The following is a 17,631-nucleotide window of genomic DNA, read 5'->3' as shown; positions in this document are numbered from 1 at the left end:
CCACTTCCATCGGAATACATCTTCATACAGTATCGTTGTTGAAGTATATAATAATCTCCTGGTTCTCCTCATTTCACTTAGCATCAGTTCATGTAAATCTCTCCAAGCCTCTCTGTATTCATGCTGCTGGTCATTTCTTACAGAACAATAATTTTCCATAACATTCATATATCACAATTTACCCAACCCAACCATTCTCCAATTGATGGGCATCCATTCATTTTCCACACACCTCTCAGATTGACTAAAATGACAGGAAAAGATAATGATAAATGTTCAAGAGGATGTGGGAAAACTGGGACACTGATGTATTGTTGGTGAAGTTATGAAATTATGTAATCATTCTAGAGAACAGTTTGGAACTATGTGCAAAGGGCCATCAAACTGTACATCATCTTTGATCCAGTGCTGCCTGAGTCTGTATCCCAAGGAAATCATAAAGAAAGGAAAAAGACCCACATGTGCAAAAATTATTTGTAGCAGCTCTTTTTGGATAGCAAGAAATTGGAAAATGAATAGATGTCCATCAATTGGGGAATGCCTGAATAAACTGTAGTATATTGTAGAAAGTCGGAACTTTGAAGAAGTATACTTGAAATAAAGTGTTAACTCAGTGGAATTGATGAGATGATAGTTCTCTAGTTCACATATATACTTAGTACTTAGTATGATGATGATGTAATGGTTCTCTAGTTCATACATAATCAGTATGCTGTAATGATGTAATTATATTAAGGTATATAAGGACTGAGAAGGACTGGAAATGAGACACTCTATCTTTGACCATCCTGGTGGCTCTCCTGCCTCCTCCACTAAGACCAAGGACTCGGGTTGGTCCTGAGATCCTCCAGAAAGCTACCCCAGACATTAAAGTATATGAAGATAATGGATTATTGTCCTATAAAAATGCTGAACAAGCTGATTTTAGAAAGGCCTGGAAAGATTTATACAAAGTAATGCTGAGGGAAACAAACAGAACCAGGAATACATTGTACATAATAACAGGAAGAATGTGTGATGATCAACTATGAAAGACTTGGTTGTTCTCAGTTGTTCAGTGATCCAAAGCAATCCCAATAAACTTTGGACAGAAAATGCCATCTGCATCCAGAAAAAGAACTGTGGAGATTGAATGTAAAACAACATATACTATGTTCACTTCTTTTTTCTGTTTTTTTTTTCACCCATGATTTTTCCCTTTTGTTCTGAATTTTATCTTCCAACATGATTCATAAAGCGATATGTATTAAAAATAAAATTTTAAAGTAATTACTAATGATAAGTGCCCCCCAGATTTGGTAAATAACTATTAATAAGGTAGATTTTTGTTCCCCAAATCTGGTAAATAATTGATTAAGTAGTTGCTAATACTATTAGCTTTGATAGTTTCACTATAAGCTTAATTGCTAATCAGAATTTAGATATATTCACCAGAACCATAAAACTGCATAGAAGGTCCCAATCATCATCTTATTCCTTTGGTCTTCATTAAGACAGACTTCTTTGAGCAGATCCAATTGACAAAGACTTGTCTGAAAGTCACTCCAGAGAGAGGCCTGAGCAGAGAGAGAATCTGTTCTCAGTCAGCATGAAACATCTTACCAGGATCTTTAGGAATTAGATTCATGTTTGTTTTTAGAGAGGCTGATGTTTGTATTGTTCATAATCAATAAAGTTTGATTGGATGCCTTATGAGAATAGCTATAATAGTGTATTTGTGCACCATTAGCATCCATAATGACAAATGAATTTTACTTTGTGAATGGACTCTGAAATACAGGAGATCAAAATCAAATGTCCAGATGACATGCAAACAATAAGATCTATACTGCATAAATTGTAGGTAGCCTGAGACTAAGGGCACTAAGCATGAGGAGGACCAGGAAAGCAACTTGAAGAAGGGGAGACTTTAGCTGACACTTGGAAGAAGCTTTGTTTCCTAACAAAGATGGGGGGAAAGAGGCATTCTAGGCAGTACAAATGCTCAAAGTGAGGAGTGTCTTGTTTGAGGAAGAGCAAGGAAGTCAGTCATTAGGTCAAAAACACAGAAAGAAGTGATATGTAAGTAGAGCAAAAATGTAAAAGAGAATCAGCTTTAAATGCCAGATTCTTCAAGTTTTTCATATAACTGCCAAAATAATCTTCCTAAGCAACAGGTCTGACAATGTCATTTACTTCCAAGAAAACCCCAAATCTACAGTCATATTTAGAATAAAATACAGAGTGCTTCACCTGACATTTCAGACTCTACAATTGCAACCTGCCTCTCAAATCTGTAATGTTCCAGTCAGACTATACGATTAAGCTCTTCTTCAGACCATCTCTCATCAATTTACATTTGCTCATCCCATGCCTAAAATGAACTTTGCTCTCACATTTACGTCTCAAAATTTTCATTTTCTTTTAAGGTTCAGGTTAGGTATCACCTTTTCCATGAAGCTTTTCCTAATCCTCCAAGTTGTTAAATCTCTCTTTTCAAATATTCCTAGAACATTTTAATCTCTCTTGCTCTCTTAACTGCCTACCTTACATTAAACTTCTCTCCATTCTTTTATATCTTACATTCCCAAAGTAAAGTGAACTCAATGACAAAGACTACATTATTTCAAACTTTATATCTCCAGTGCCCAGAAAATGTGTTTCACATAGTGGGCATTTATTAAATATTTGTTGAATTTTAACTTATTGATCAAGGTTGTAGGCTTTTCTAATGATGGGAAATCTATTGCAGTGGAAATTGGATATTTCATTAGTACTTCCTCCAGTGATAGAAATTATCTTCTAATAAATTTTTTTGCCCTATTCCATTATTGTTGGTCCATGATACTATGTAATTGGGTTTTCATCTAAGTCTGTGTTATTTGTTGTGTTGATATGAGACATTACTTCATAATGGTGAAGAGAATCCATATGAACATGAATACCAACAAAAAGGGTGAAGAGGGCATTGGAACTTATTGGAAGAGAGACAGATTTTATAAGAGATGGATAAAAAATTTTGGCAGATGTTGACATGACATGGAGATATGACTGACTCCTCAATATGTCCCTGATTTCCAGTTCACTTCTTGGGACTTCAGAGACTTTCCCCTTAAGTAAGATCAGGACCTTTCTTGATTTGAACTGAGATCCCATCTTGTTCCCCCAAAAGATCTTATTTACTCATATATTTTGTGATATAATAGGGATATAATAACACTCTATAATAGGGTATGATGGTATACCTCATTGTTACCATTTCCTTAGTTGAAATTATCTATTTTTCCATGATTTGTTTTTTGATCCATCAGGTCTTTAGGATTAAGTTCTTTAACCTTCAGTTAATTGTAATTCTTTCTTTAAAAGTTTTGTGTTGAATATTTTTGGTTAGTAAGAATGGCTTTTTTGCATTTTATGAAGTTCTGATAGTCAATGTATAGTCAATTTTTTGTAAATGTACCGTGAATTTCTGTCACATATGCAAATTTTTTCCTGTTTCCTTTGAGTAACTGTCATCACTAACTTTCCTAAGATTTGATTCAGATATTTAGTTTCTTTCCTATATATATATATATATATATATTTCTATCTATCTGTCTGTCTGTCTGTCTGTCTACCTATCTATCTATCTATCTCTGTACCTATCTATTTAGGTTTGTCTAGCTCTAAAAGGGTTATATGATGTCCTTTGATGTCCTTCCATTATGGTTTTTCTTTTTCTTGTGAATAATTTAGCTTTTGAGAATTTAGATGCCATGTCATTCAGTACATATATATTAATTTCTAGTGTTAATTCATTGTCTTCACTGATATTAATTCATATACATTTGAATATAATGTCATTTGTTATTTAACTTTATTTTAAACAAATCTTTTTTATTATCTTGTTTGAGATCATGATTGCTATCCCTCCTTTTTTTGAGTACACTTAAAGGATTTTAGATTCTGTTCCAGGTCCTTATTTTAACACTCTATACATCTTTATGTTTCAAATGTGTTTCTTGTAGATAACATATTGGATTCTTCTAATCGCTTAATTCTCTTAATTTCTTTTGATTTTGGAGTGAGCCTGATCCAATTTGTGCTTACAATTTGATTGATAATTATGTATTTCCTCTATCCTATCCTCATACTTCTTATTCTGAAAATAGTCACACAAAATCTCCAAGCTTGGAAACATAACACCACTTTAGCAAATTGTTAAACAAAGTCAAGTAATAGATTCTGACCATAGAAAATTACTATGGTGATAAGGAAGATCAAAACACAAACTCAGAAGGTAATAAAGTCCAAGTTCCTCCATCCAAAACCTCCAAGAAAAATAAAAATTGGTCTTAAGCTTGGAAAGAACTTAAAAGAGATTTTGAAAATCAAGAGAGAGAAGAAAAATTTGGAAGAGAAATGAGAGTGATGCAAAAGGAAATACAAAAAGCTAACTAGGAGAAAAATTCCTTAAAAAGCAAAATTGGTCAAATGGAAAAAGAGTACAAAAGCTCACTGAGGAAAAGAATTCTTTAAAAATTAGAACTGAGCAAATGGAAGCTAATGACTATGATTAACAAAATCAAACCAGAAGAATGAAAAAAAAGAAAAAAATGTGAAATATCTCATTGGAAAAACAACTGACCTGGAAAATAGATCCAGGGGGATAATTTTAAAATTTTTGGACACAGAAACAGAGCCTAGATATTATCTTGCAAGAAATTATTAGTATCAACTCTGACCTTTCTTGCTCTCTTATGTCTCTTATCCAGTTGGTTACAAATGCCTGTCCATTTTGCCTGTGTAATTATCTTCCAACCATACAAGATTCTTCTGTGTTCCTTCCATGTTTAAGCTAATTCATTCTCCTTACAATAGCTAGATTTCTCTTCTTTATACAGGATGTCCCCAAAGTCTTAGTTTTAAACGTGAATAGATTAAAACTGCACTAAGATTTGTGGGACATCCTGGTCATATCTGCTTCAATTCTTTGGTGGCTCCTTGCTAAATAATAAAGTTCAGATTCATTTTTCTGTCTTCCAAAGTCTTCTGCAATCAGATGTCATTGAACCTCTCAATATTTATTTCTATACTCCAGTATATTAGACTATTCAATGACCTCTGTTTTGCTTCTTATCCTGCTTCTTATACTATTATCTCTGCTGAAATTTCCTTTCTTTCTTCATCCTCCACCTTCCATTTACTACATTCTTGTTTTTACCTATTATCACTTCTCAGCACCCTGCCTCAAATTTTCCCTACTTTTAAAAAGTCTGGATCAAATTTGCCCCTTTCCCAGAGGTTTTCTTTGTAAACAAGTAGATTTCAATATAGGTGGACCATAAGACATATGTAGAGGGATATTGGGATCAACTCATTTTAGCTTAAGAGAGAGTTGAATTAAATTTTCAGCATGACTATTCATACTTTGGAAATTGGCAAACCCTATAAATCAGTGTTTGATTTGTTTTATTGTTTAGACATAAGAAAGTGATAGAGGAAATGTCAATAATGCTTGTTATACTTAAAAGTGTGTCACACTTGCTTTTTTTCTGCTAAAAAGTCAGTTATTAAACATTTATGAGCATACCCAATTAAAGAACAAGATAGTCCTTACTTTTCATGCCAAAGTATAATTCAGAAATCAGTCCTTTAAAGCGGATCCCTGTAGAATGAATTATATTTCCCCACAGAAACTACATAGGGAGTTTTATTCTTGACCAAGGACTTATCATTAAACATATAGTCATAGTCATGACTAGTTATAAACAATATGTCAAAAAGAAGGGACACACAAAATATGTCTGTAATTATTTACTTAGATACTTAGAGAACTTGTGATTTTGTCCATAGGAACACATCTTTTACCTGTGTAAATTGCACCTTTCATCGGTTTCCTTTCTTGTACAATTTTCATCCAGTTTTCCATAATTTCTTCATAGACGATCCAAGCAATGCATTAAAGGCCTTCCTCTATTTCTTTTCAATATATATTTTTTCCAATATCTTGAAGACACCATTATAGTGCTTGGATTGCTTACCAATTTTCTCGTACTTTTTCTACATGACTAATTCAGTTCTGTTATGCCGCAATTTCCTTTTATTGTCCTGCCTCAGTTTCCCTAATTGTCCTGCCTCAGTTTCCCTGAATTGTTCTGCCTCAATCCCCCGGTTGCAACCCCCTTCCAGATCATTAGGACTGATATAACTTAGGGCTAGTTACTCTAAGGTTATAAATTGTAAATGTATAAACTCAAGTTAAGGGGGAGTTCAGACTTTCCTGGCTCCTAACTCCTCCTAAGTCATCAAGAATTTATGGTCATCATTTCCCACCCTGTCAGAACCCGAATTGATAGTCTGTTCCTGCTCTCAGTGCTCTGACTCTGTCCCTGCCTCGGTCTACCTGCACAGCTGAGAGCCACATGTATATATACTTCATGGGAAACACACATTAGCTGCTGTATGCTTTGAGACATCAGCCCTGGGGGCAACATGCCCTCAGCACACTCTCTCCCTCCAAAATAAAATATTAAAAACTCTCTAATCTCTATCTTGCCTCAGTATCTCTGACATTACAGTTCTTTTTCTGGGTTTACATGTCTACTTTTAACATCCTTTATGCCATTACTTATGTTCAAACCATCATTGGTTATATTGTACTATATATATTGCTTATGTCAAGCATAAATCATTCTAATATCCCTTAATGCTCTAAGCTCTAATTAGAGCTTAATGCTCTAATATTCTATCTGATTTTTTTTCTGATTTTTCTGAAATCATAGTGTACCTTAAGTTCTGGGCATACAATTGGGGTTAAAGAGAGAGATTTTTGCATCACATATCATTGAAAGCATTGTATAATTGTCTGATCAGTGAATCAATAAATCAATAAGTATTTATTAAGGTCTTTCTGTGTACCAGGCACAGGACTAAGTGCTCTGTTTACAAAGACAAAAGTTAAATAGTCCCTGCCTTTAAGGAGCTTACATTCTAATGGGGGGACCCAACAAGCACATATGTAGATATAAAGAAGACACATATCAATAGAATACAAGGGTATCTAATTTATATTTTAATATATTTAACATCTACTGGTCATCCTGTCATCTGGGGGAGGGGGGAGGGGGGTAAGAGGTAAAAAATTGGAACAAGAGGTTTGGCAATTGTTAATGCTGTAAAGTTACCCATGCATATATCCTGTAAATAAAAGGCTATTAAATTTAAAAAAAATCAATAGAATACAAGGTAACCTTGTTGGAGGAGGCACAAATGTGATCTAGCTTATCACTTGGCTTAATCTGACTCATTTCAGATTCATAATTTCATGTTGTGGGGAAATCTTTATGAGGAAATTCATGATTACAGTACTGACATACTGTAAAAGGCACTGATACAGATTAGCAACTAAACTGAAACTTGTAATATTAAAGCTTTGCCTGAGTTACTGAGGACTTAAATGCCGTGTGTAGGGATCACAAAGCCAGCATATGATAGAGGCAAGATATGAACCTCGGGCTTCTTGGATGTGTGAGATGCTCTATTCACTACAATTGATGAATTTGTCTTCCTTCTTTCAATGGAAGTTAAATTGGCTGCCAGAGGGCACATCCTCATAATCAGGTCTTTTATCCATTTTAGTTTTCCAATGTGGATAGTCAAGTTTCTTTTAAATAACTAAGAATTTCAATAAGGAGAATCTAGGCTTTGGCATGATGAGTAAAATGTTATTTATTATATTGTAGAGCTTTTGTAGAGCCTTATCACCAGGGAACTCTTTTTATTTGGATCCTACAAAGGACATACTTCATGACAATGGCAAGCCTTATCTTAGTCCAGGGATTTTTTTTTTTTTTAAATTTTATTTATTTAATTTTATTTTTTTATTTTTATTTTTTTATTTAATAGCCTTTTATTTACAGGATATATGCATGTGTAACTTTACAGCATTAACAATTGCCAAACCTCTTGTTCCAATTTTTCACCTCTTACCCCCCCACCCCCTCCCCTAGATGGCAGGATGACCAGTAGATGTTAAATATATTAAAATATAGTCCAGGGATTCTTAACATTTTTCTGTGTTATGGATGGTCTAGGGAAGGCTTTTAAATGCATAAAACAAAATACATAGGATTGTAGAGGAAATCAGTTATCAAAATATTCAAAACCAAAACCAAAACCAAAACCAAGTTCCAGACCCAAGACCTCCTTCCCTAGGTGATAAATGTCTCCCTAGTATCCCTTGCTTGTTGTTCAAAGGTGTGCTGGTGTTCCTTACTACTTTCCTACTTCCTTTTGTGTGTTGTATTCCCTATTACATTATAAACTCCTTGAGGGCAGGAACCAGATTTTTTTTTTTAATTAATTGTATCCTCATCACAGCATATTACCTGGCACACAGTAAGTATTTAAAAGTATTTAAAGTAGGTGTTTAAAGGGATTTGGATTACCAGGAATGCTTAGTATTGAAGCCATTTCTGAGTTCCTTCATGTGCAGGATCAAAATGTCCCAGAATGCTTAATTTAATTATTCTTTTCATCAATGTTCCCTTTCCTACAAAATTTCTCTTAAGGCAGTTGTAAGAACTACTTTTTACTAATTTGCTTCAAGTAAAGATGGATCTCTCCTATGTATAATCTCCCTTTCCCAAGGCCTAGACAATGTTGGTCAGTATCCCACTTCTAAATTCTTTTAGGAGTATTTTTCTCTTGGTGGTTTTTAAAAAAGTTGTGATGGTAAAACATTTGCACTTTGCAAACCTTAAAGCACTATATAAATGCTAACTATTATGTGGCAGCTAGTGGCCAAGTGGATAGAATATTGAACCTGGAGGTAGGAAGACTAAATTCAAACATAGGCTCAGACATTTATTGATTGTGTGATCCTAGGCAAGTTTAACTTTTTGTCTCAATTTCCCCACCTATAAAATAAAGTTAATAATAGCACCTACCTCCCAATGTTGTTGTAAGAATAAAATGAAATAATTTTTATAAAGCATTTTGTAAATCATAAAATGCTATAGCAATGCTAGCTATGATGATAATGATGATGATTTTAATTCTGATGTACATTTTCACCCTCTATTTGCTTTTCTGCCCACCATCTTCGACTAAGCTGTTTCTCTAGAGGTCTTTGAAAAGAAGAGGAGGTGTCCCTCCTGGTAGCTCTCCCCAGCTGGTAGCTGAGAGAGACAACTCTGCTGCAAGGCTGATGATTCATGTCCTTAGAAAATTATACAGTAATTTAGGCAATTGATAATTAAGACTTTTTTTTTTTTTTAACACCCTTTACAATCTCATTTCTCCAATATGGAATTGGCACTAGCATTGGAACTGGTTCTGAGAAGAATAGCTGTTTCTTCTTGTTCTGGAAGTTATTCTGGGGGTGCCTATGTTTTAACATAGGGCTCAGGAGCCCTCACTGATGTGATTCCTCCTAATGATCACTCAGTAGTTTTTTGTTTTTTAAGTGAAGACATTTACTCAAATTGATGAGATTTAGATTTGGGGAACCCAAATGAAATTAGGGTTATTAGTGGTCAGGGAGTTAAAGGAGGTCTAGTGGCAAGTTTGGGGTTCAGGGAATCAAATGGAGGGGTTTGTCTTCCCTGCAACCCCTTGGCATTTGGCGCAAGCATAGGTTCTCTGTAAAGGAATTTACAGACCCGAAAACCTAGATTGATAAAAAAGGTTTATTATGGGGATTGAAAGTAAGGTTAAAGTCTGGTTAAGGAAATAGGTGAGGTTAAAGAGAAGAGGGCACTGGAAACAGTATTCCAGTGGGCAGAGGCCCTTGATGTGCCAAGCATAGGGCTGTCATGTTTGGAACCTCTGCAAAGAGAGGGTTTTAGTTTGGTTCTTTTATAATAGGGAACTTTGACTACAAGCTGAAGAGGGCTGGTGGATGGAGTCCCAAGTTGGCTCCTAGCTGGGTATCAGCTTTGAGCTGGAATTTGAATTGAATTTAGTGAGTTTCAGGACTGAGCTGACCCCACCCAGATAAAAAAGATGAAACTATTTGTTCTTGGGGCGGGGTCCCTTGCTGAGGCAAGTAGATTGAAGTAGATTTTCTCCTTTCAGGATTTCCAGAGTTTTTGGGTCCCCTCTTCAAAATGACATAGCAAGAATTACAGAATACTTTCCTCCAAAACCTTGTGTTCACTCTCCCTCAAATATATGCAGAATATGTAGCATATGTAGGGGTGTAAAGGGTGTAGGGGGGGGAATGTGCATTTAAAAGTACAACTTCTAAATAAACTGTTAAGTGAGGTACAGGTGTAGGGCATTATCTACTAAGTGCAGTGGTACTGAAATTTATGTGTAGGAACATATGTGGTAAAGGCAATTCATAACTATGTGATGAGTTGAATGGATTCTAGCAAAATACTGTGTCTCTGGCAGCAAGCCAGTCTTTTGAGTGAACTCCAGTCAGCAAGCTGACCCTGGAGAGTTATCTTTGTACAGACAAAGCTATACTGTCCTGATGTCCACTGTTACCTTATATATTCTGGAGGTTAAGCTACAGATGTCAACTCCCAAGGGTATCTTGTGTGAACAGGACCACCATGATCACCAGTTGATTTACTGAAGTACACAATTAGCATAATTATTTTATCTTGTTTTAGAGCCCTTTGCCATAAAAGGTCCTACCTCTCTCCTTATTAATTGGGAGTGCATTAGGAACTTTGCCTGCTTGCTAATTGTCATAATAAAGTTTTGCCCCTTGACAATGGTTTGAGTCTGTGAATTTATTCTGGACAACTCCCTACCTTTATGACTTGTTGGATCTTATCATTTGAAATAAGACTTTGATGTCTTTTCTTTCTCTAGTGGATCCTCATGAAGTCTGCTGTTTTTTTTCCTTTTCTTTTTCTCACTTAATGGCATATATTTTTTCCCCAATTACATGTAAAGATAGTTTTCAACATTTATTTTTGTAAGATTTTGAATTCTGAATTTTACTTCCTTTCTTCTTTCCATCCCCCTCCCTAAGATAGCAAACAATCTGATATAGTTTATTCATGTATAATTATTTAAAACATATTTACATATTAGTCATGGTGTAAAAGAAAAATCTAAACACAAGAAAAAAACCATAAGAAAGAAAAAAACAACAAAAAAAGTGAAAATAGTATGCTTCAATCTGCAGTCATCCTCCATAATTTTTTCTCTGGATGTGGATGGCATTTTTTAATGCCAAGTCTATTGGCATTATCTCAGATCATTGTATTGCTGAGAAGAGCTAAGTCTATCATAGTTGATCATCACACAACAGTGACGTTACTGTGTACAGTGTTCTGATTCTGCACACTTCCCTCAGCATCATTTCATGTAAGTCTTTCCAGATTTTTCTGAAATTTTTCTGAAAAGAGGTCACTTGAGTGCAATGCTGGCTGCTCAGGAGTATTGGCTGCTGCTGGGATGAGCAAGTCACTTGGCAACTGGACTATGGCGGTCAATCTCAGCTACCTCATCACTGTCAATCACTACTACACTTTTACTTTTTCCAATAAATTGTTTCTGGCAATTGGTTTTCATATCAACTAATTTTTTTCTTTTTAATCCTTCCTCCTGCCCCTCCCAGAGAGCTATCCCATATAACAAAAACTTTTGAAGACTAAAAAAGGAAAAAGGAAGAAGAGAAAAACAATTAGGAAAACCAACCCTTTTATTGGAAAAAATGGCTGTCTTTTCATTGCAATGATCTACTGCATACCTTGACCTCATTTTTTTTTTTTTTTTTTTTTTTTTTGATGGGAAGCTGCAGTCTTCATCATATTCAGCCTCTGGCTTGGCAAAACATCATAGCTCTCTTTCCAGGTGGAGTATAACAATGCTAATTGTACACATTACAAGGGCAATGATACTTAGCTTAAATTCGGAAAAGACTCTCCTTTCTGACTCCTTTAGAGAAGAGTTTGCCCCTCCTGGAGGGAAGGCTAGCTTCTCTTTATAGACAAACCTTCCGGGTTTACAGATGGCTTTCCTCAGGAAAGGGTCCTACTTTAACTTAAGTTATTCAGTCTAATGTCCCTACCTGTACCTAGTTGGGTCTTATGCAGGTGAGTGGATAAAACCAAAGTTATTAGTTATTTAGCCTTAAGGCAAATTCTTTGTTTCCCTGGCTTATGCAATTTTAATATCCAAGTCTCAGACCTTTTCTAGGTGGGTAAGACAGGCTGAGGAGCTCAGTTGATTACCAAAGGTCTTAGGGAGGAGTACATTTTTTCTGAGGACCTTTTATCTAGAATCTTCTGGACTTCCTTTGTCAGCACTTTTCTGGAATTGTCCTTCTGGGCTTGAAGGAGTATGTACTAATCTTTATGTCTTTATCTGCTCTCAAATTCATATCCCAAATAGCAGTAGCAGTGTTATAATCTCTTGGATGAACTCACAGGACTCTCCTAGTAGGTTTGGTTTTTCCATGGAGTAGTTATGAGCTAATGCTTTTATCTTTTAGGTTACCTTCTGGTTCCATGGCTGGTATCCTGGAAACTTGACTTCTGACCTTAACTTTGCTATTCCTTTTTCTCACCCCCAAATGCTATCTCTGTCCTTTAGAAATTTTACTTCTTCCATAAAGAAGTTGACCATTTCACTGACCACTCACAATACAGACATCTTTCTCTTTACTGAAACAGAAAAGCATATAATGTAGCAATAAAGGCAATTTAGCACCTTGTTTGTCATGTTATGGGGAGCTAATGTTTTTTGACTTGAATATATTGTTTGAATCTTCAATAAAACTACTAGCTTTTTTCAGGAAGGGGCCATGCATTATATTTTTGTGGCCTTCATAGCTTCTTGAACAATGCTGAAGGCATAGTAGGTGCTCAGTAAATACTGAAACTCAAAGGATTTTCAGGTTGGAAAGGACATTAAAGATCATCTAATCTATAATCTTTCACATTTTGCCCTTGAGAAAACTGAAAGAGAAGTAATTTTTTGAATATCCCAGAGGTAGTAGATGATAGCAGTAGAATTTGAAGCTGGTTGTTGGACCCCACATCCTGTCTTCTTTCCATTGGGCTATCCTTGTTGAAATGAATTATTTTACTTTATTTCAGCAATTGAACCAATATACATTCCATCTCCCTTCTCTTTGATTTAAAATCCTTACAATATTAATTTTTCAAAAGTGAGACAGTTCACAAAGAGACTGAGGCTGGTAGATGTCTTGAGCCCAGAAGTTCTGAGATAGTTCCATATTAAGTTTGATAAGCCTTGGAATTGAGGTTGGGGGCAGTGGGCTTCAGGCTGCCCTAGGAGGGTATAAACAAGATTAAAGGGCTTGAGTCAATCGATAGGGGAAACAAGGCCTGTGAATAGTCCCTGCAATTCTAGCCTAGTCAGGATAGGGAAACCAGGTCTTAAAAGAAGCAAATACAAAAACAAACCAACCCCCAAAGTAAGTTTGTGGGTACTTTCTTGTTTAATATTATATGATATTATATGATAAATTATATGAAATTATATGATAAATATTAATTTATCAAGAATGTGTGAAACATTATTCTAGCTGATACAGGGTTGGCTCTCTTTAGATTACCCTTTAGTGAAATTTGCATATGAAAAAATAACTGACACTGCAGGGGTGTATGTGCTATATGAGCCAAAAAAGGGGCACAGACAATTAATTAGGGTCATGAAAGAGATCCCAATTAGCTGGGAGTGGTCAGGGAGGAGGACAACTTTTGTAAATTAAGAAACAAGATTGCACCTGCTGGGTCATATTTTTTATTCACTACCTTCCCACTTCCTTTCTTCAAGTCACTGATATCTGTTAAAACTTCTGCTATCATAACTTCAAATAGTGGAAATTTGTTGGTCTTCATTTATTCAACTGTTTATTATGTAAAGTGTTATAGTAAGAATTGTAGGGGATACAAAGATATATAAGAAACAGTACCTATTCTTTGATTTTATCTAAAAGAAAAAAATGAGGTTATAATAGGAATTTGATCATTTGTGAGAATGGTTTCTCTAGCATCTGACTTGGGGTCCTACATTTTAGAAATCTTTGTCTAGGGAGTTCTTAACCTTTTGTATATCATGGATCTCTCTGGCAATATAAAACCATTGCCCTTCTTACAATAGTTTTCAAATGCATAAAATAAAACCAAATATAAAGGAAATCAGAGGTTAGTGAAAATAAAGATGCCATTTGTTTTCCCTATCCAAGTTCATCTATCCCCTGAATCCAAGGACCCTTTGGATTCCAGGTTAAGAAAGCTTGATCTGATATTCTGTACAACAGGAAAAAAAAAATAACTTAAGATCCTCAGGTATTCTTAGTTAGCAAACCAACTAGTTTCTATCTAGGACAAACATTTTAGATAGATTTTCTCCAATAAGAATTGAAATCCCAAAGTTTGTTTAATTTTTAGATAGCCATAAAATCCCATTTTCCTGACTCATTCATTCCCTAAACATTCTGATTAATCAGGGCTTTACTATATCAGAATGAAAGGGATGGATACCCAGTATTTGGAGTTTTCTTGGCAGAGATACTGGAGTAATTTGCTGTTTCTTCAATTAATTTACATATGAAGAAACTGAGGTAAACAGGATAAAGTGACTTGCCAATGGTCATATAACTAGTGTCTGAGGCCAGATTTAAACTCAGGAAGATGAGTCTTCCAGACTTCAGGTCTGGCACTGTGCCACTTGGCTGCATACTAGATTCTATCAGAATTTAAATTTGAATCAAACGCTGTTGAGTCCTATTTCAATTAATATATTCACCTAGAGCTAAAACAAGTTAGTCCATGAGTAGCAAAATAAAAAAAGGTGGGCATCCCCAAATTAAAGCTACTTCTCAGTTACACCTTAGCCCCTTGTTTCCTGGTGTTCAGGAATGTAGAATATGTATCAGTCATAGGTAAACTACTCATTTATTTGTTCTTCTTCCTCTGCCTCTACCACCCAACCCTTTTCTTCTTCTTTTTCGGGTTTGTCTGGTCATGTTGGTTAGAATGAATCATGCATTCCTGAAGGGTAGGGCCTATCTTTCTCTACCATGTTGCAAAGCTCTGAGTCAAATATTGCCTACTTCATTAGTACTAATAATAAATGCTTTAGAGGTTTGTAAATTCAGAGGTAGAGAAGAGGTGAGGAGTGGCCTGCAATTTATGGGCATCTTGGGCATGGTCTTGTCTCCAGAAGTAGCATGTAAAATTAAATTTTGTGCTGGCCAGGATGATATTTACATTGTATGTTTTAAGGAATGTCACACTCCCCTTCCTGACCTAAATAATTTAATCTCTAGCCTTCTCTGGGATCATGCTCCCCAGTACCTGACCAGAAATACCCACAAGGGAAAGTCACTCCTTTGTGTTACACAACAAAGGATGTGGGGGGATACTAGGGACTGTTTCCAGAAGGCTCTTATTAAAATGTTGAGAGGTAACCAAGGAGGGAGATCCTTGAGAGGGGAGATGGAGGGAGAATCTCCTTTAAACCCCTCTTATTAGCAGAGGTTAGTTGATGAAATTAGCTAATTGCCATCTTGAAAAGCACTAAAGCCTGGTCCAATGGGAATAAAATACAGGGCAGGTAAGTTTCTATATCATCCTATCTATTCTTACCCTCCCCTCCATATCCCTAGTAACGAGACGCCTGCGTCAAGTCAGCTACTTCAATTCTAGATTGCTTTTGTTTCTGGTTCTCTTTTGAACTTTTGAATCCTCATTCCTGAACTCTTTTGCTTCAAACTACTGCTAAAAAAAGATATACATACATATATATATATATGCATATGCATATATATGTATCCATTATGAACTTCCTAAGTGGGGAAGTTTGAAAAAAACTTTAAAAGTTTTTACATATATATTATGCACATATATTTATATATAAAACCTTATAGCATGGAAGACCATAAAAGGATAGAGATGATCAATAGTAAAAGATGATTTGGGAATGGAGTAAACAGTTTTAGTTCCAAAAAAAGCCAGATCTGTTGCTCTGCAAAAGAATGAACTTGCATATCATTTGCATAACACAGTAGTAATTAATCTATGGTTCAAAAGCACTAATATTGTCCTTTGCTGTGGATATTTATCTATTTTTTTCTAAAATGGAGCAAACCAAGCCCCATAATTCATGAATAATGAATGCCCCTCCTAGGTATCTTCAACTTCTGCCTCCTGTGGTCAGCTTATTAATTTGGGAAGCAACATTTCTTTTTACAATAGGTGGGCTGTCATAGCTGAGGGCACTAATCTGCATACTATATCAATTTACCCAAGTTCTGGCATGCATTTTACATTTGCAGGGCTTGAACAGGGTTCAGTTGCTAACACTTAGTTTCAGTATCTCAGGTCAGCTCTGAAATTTGAAAGGCATGAAGAAAGGAATGAGACCTTAGGCAAAATTAGAAGTATTTCTCCATCCAGTAAAAGTTGAGCTGCCTATTGCCTTGTTCCCTGCTCCCATATTTAGGGAATACAAATACCTGGAAAACAACTGTTTCCCCAAGATTAAAATAAAATGATCAGATCTCCAGTTAATTTGAGTTTACTCAAAATCATCCAGAGACCAGATACAAAGGAAACATAACTGACTTGAAGCCTTAAAGTTTGAAGGCATGTTCACAACATGAAAGGGAATTGGGCTGAGTTGAGAAGACTCATTTTGTTGTGTGCCTGGTACAACCCCACTCTATGTAGCTGCCTAATATGCCAACACCTGGGACGAGGAAGGGCAAGAGGAAGAGAAGAGTAGGGATTTTGCTGAATCAAGTTCCTTTTAGGAGCCCAAACAGAGATGCATCTTGTAACTTGTACCACTGTTCACGTTTCCAGAAGAAGGCCGAGATCTTTGAGTTTAAGCTCTAAGAGAAGGTTCAGTGTTGTAGATTCTTGCTGAGGAAGCCCAAACCGATGTCTGAGATAAACTTAGGTTCTAAGCTTGGATTGTGGTTGTAGAAACAATCCAGTGACGTCTGTCCAAAACACGGTACTGGACTTTTAGAAGAGACACATTTCTCTCGGCAAAAACCTCCTTCCGCCTTAACCCGGTGAGCCCCAACCCTAACGTGCCCCGTTTCCCTTCTCGTCCCTAGGGCTCTTCAACAACATCAACCTCACATTTTTAACCGAGGGGACGCTGCCCATCGCCTCTTTTTACAGGCAGAAAAATGCCCTCTCTTCTCGCGGTGCCGGGGCCAGGACGGGGTATCCAGGGGAGCTGCAGGGGCACCACGTAGGTGCGCTGGGGACCAGCAGAACCCTGCCCTTTTGGGGGGCGGGAAGGGCCCGGGGGCAGGTTTCCGTTATGGCTGAGCCGCAGTGCTTGCCTGGCACGCACGAATGAAACAGCAGCCGTGTTGGCTATGCGCCCGCCTGGGCACCACGGAACGGGCACTGGACTCTGCTCCCGAGACGGGGTTCTGACCCAGACTTTGTGGCATCTCGGACCAGGCACCCTTCTCCAAGCTCAGTGAACACTAAGACATTCTCCTGGGGTCTCCTCCGTCCCCATCTCTAGGATGAGCTCAGACCCTTGCCCGCTGGAGCCAGAGCCGGGCTTCGGGGAGCCTCTCATCAGTCACCCAGAGTCTCGTGCTCCGCGCCGCGGAGGAGGGAAGCCCGACGGCGCCCGGGGTCCTCCCGCCCGGCGGGCGCCCGCGTCCCTCTGCGCGGCGCTCTCCGCAGGGACCCCTCGGGCCGC

The sequence above is a fragment of the Sarcophilus harrisii genome, chromosome 2 (assembly GCF_902635505.1).
Source record: "Sarcophilus harrisii chromosome 2, mSarHar1.11, whole genome shotgun sequence".
Taxonomy (NCBI): domain Eukaryota; kingdom Metazoa; phylum Chordata; class Mammalia; order Dasyuromorphia; family Dasyuridae; genus Sarcophilus; species Sarcophilus harrisii.
Note: the sequence above shows the minus strand (reverse complement) of the source record.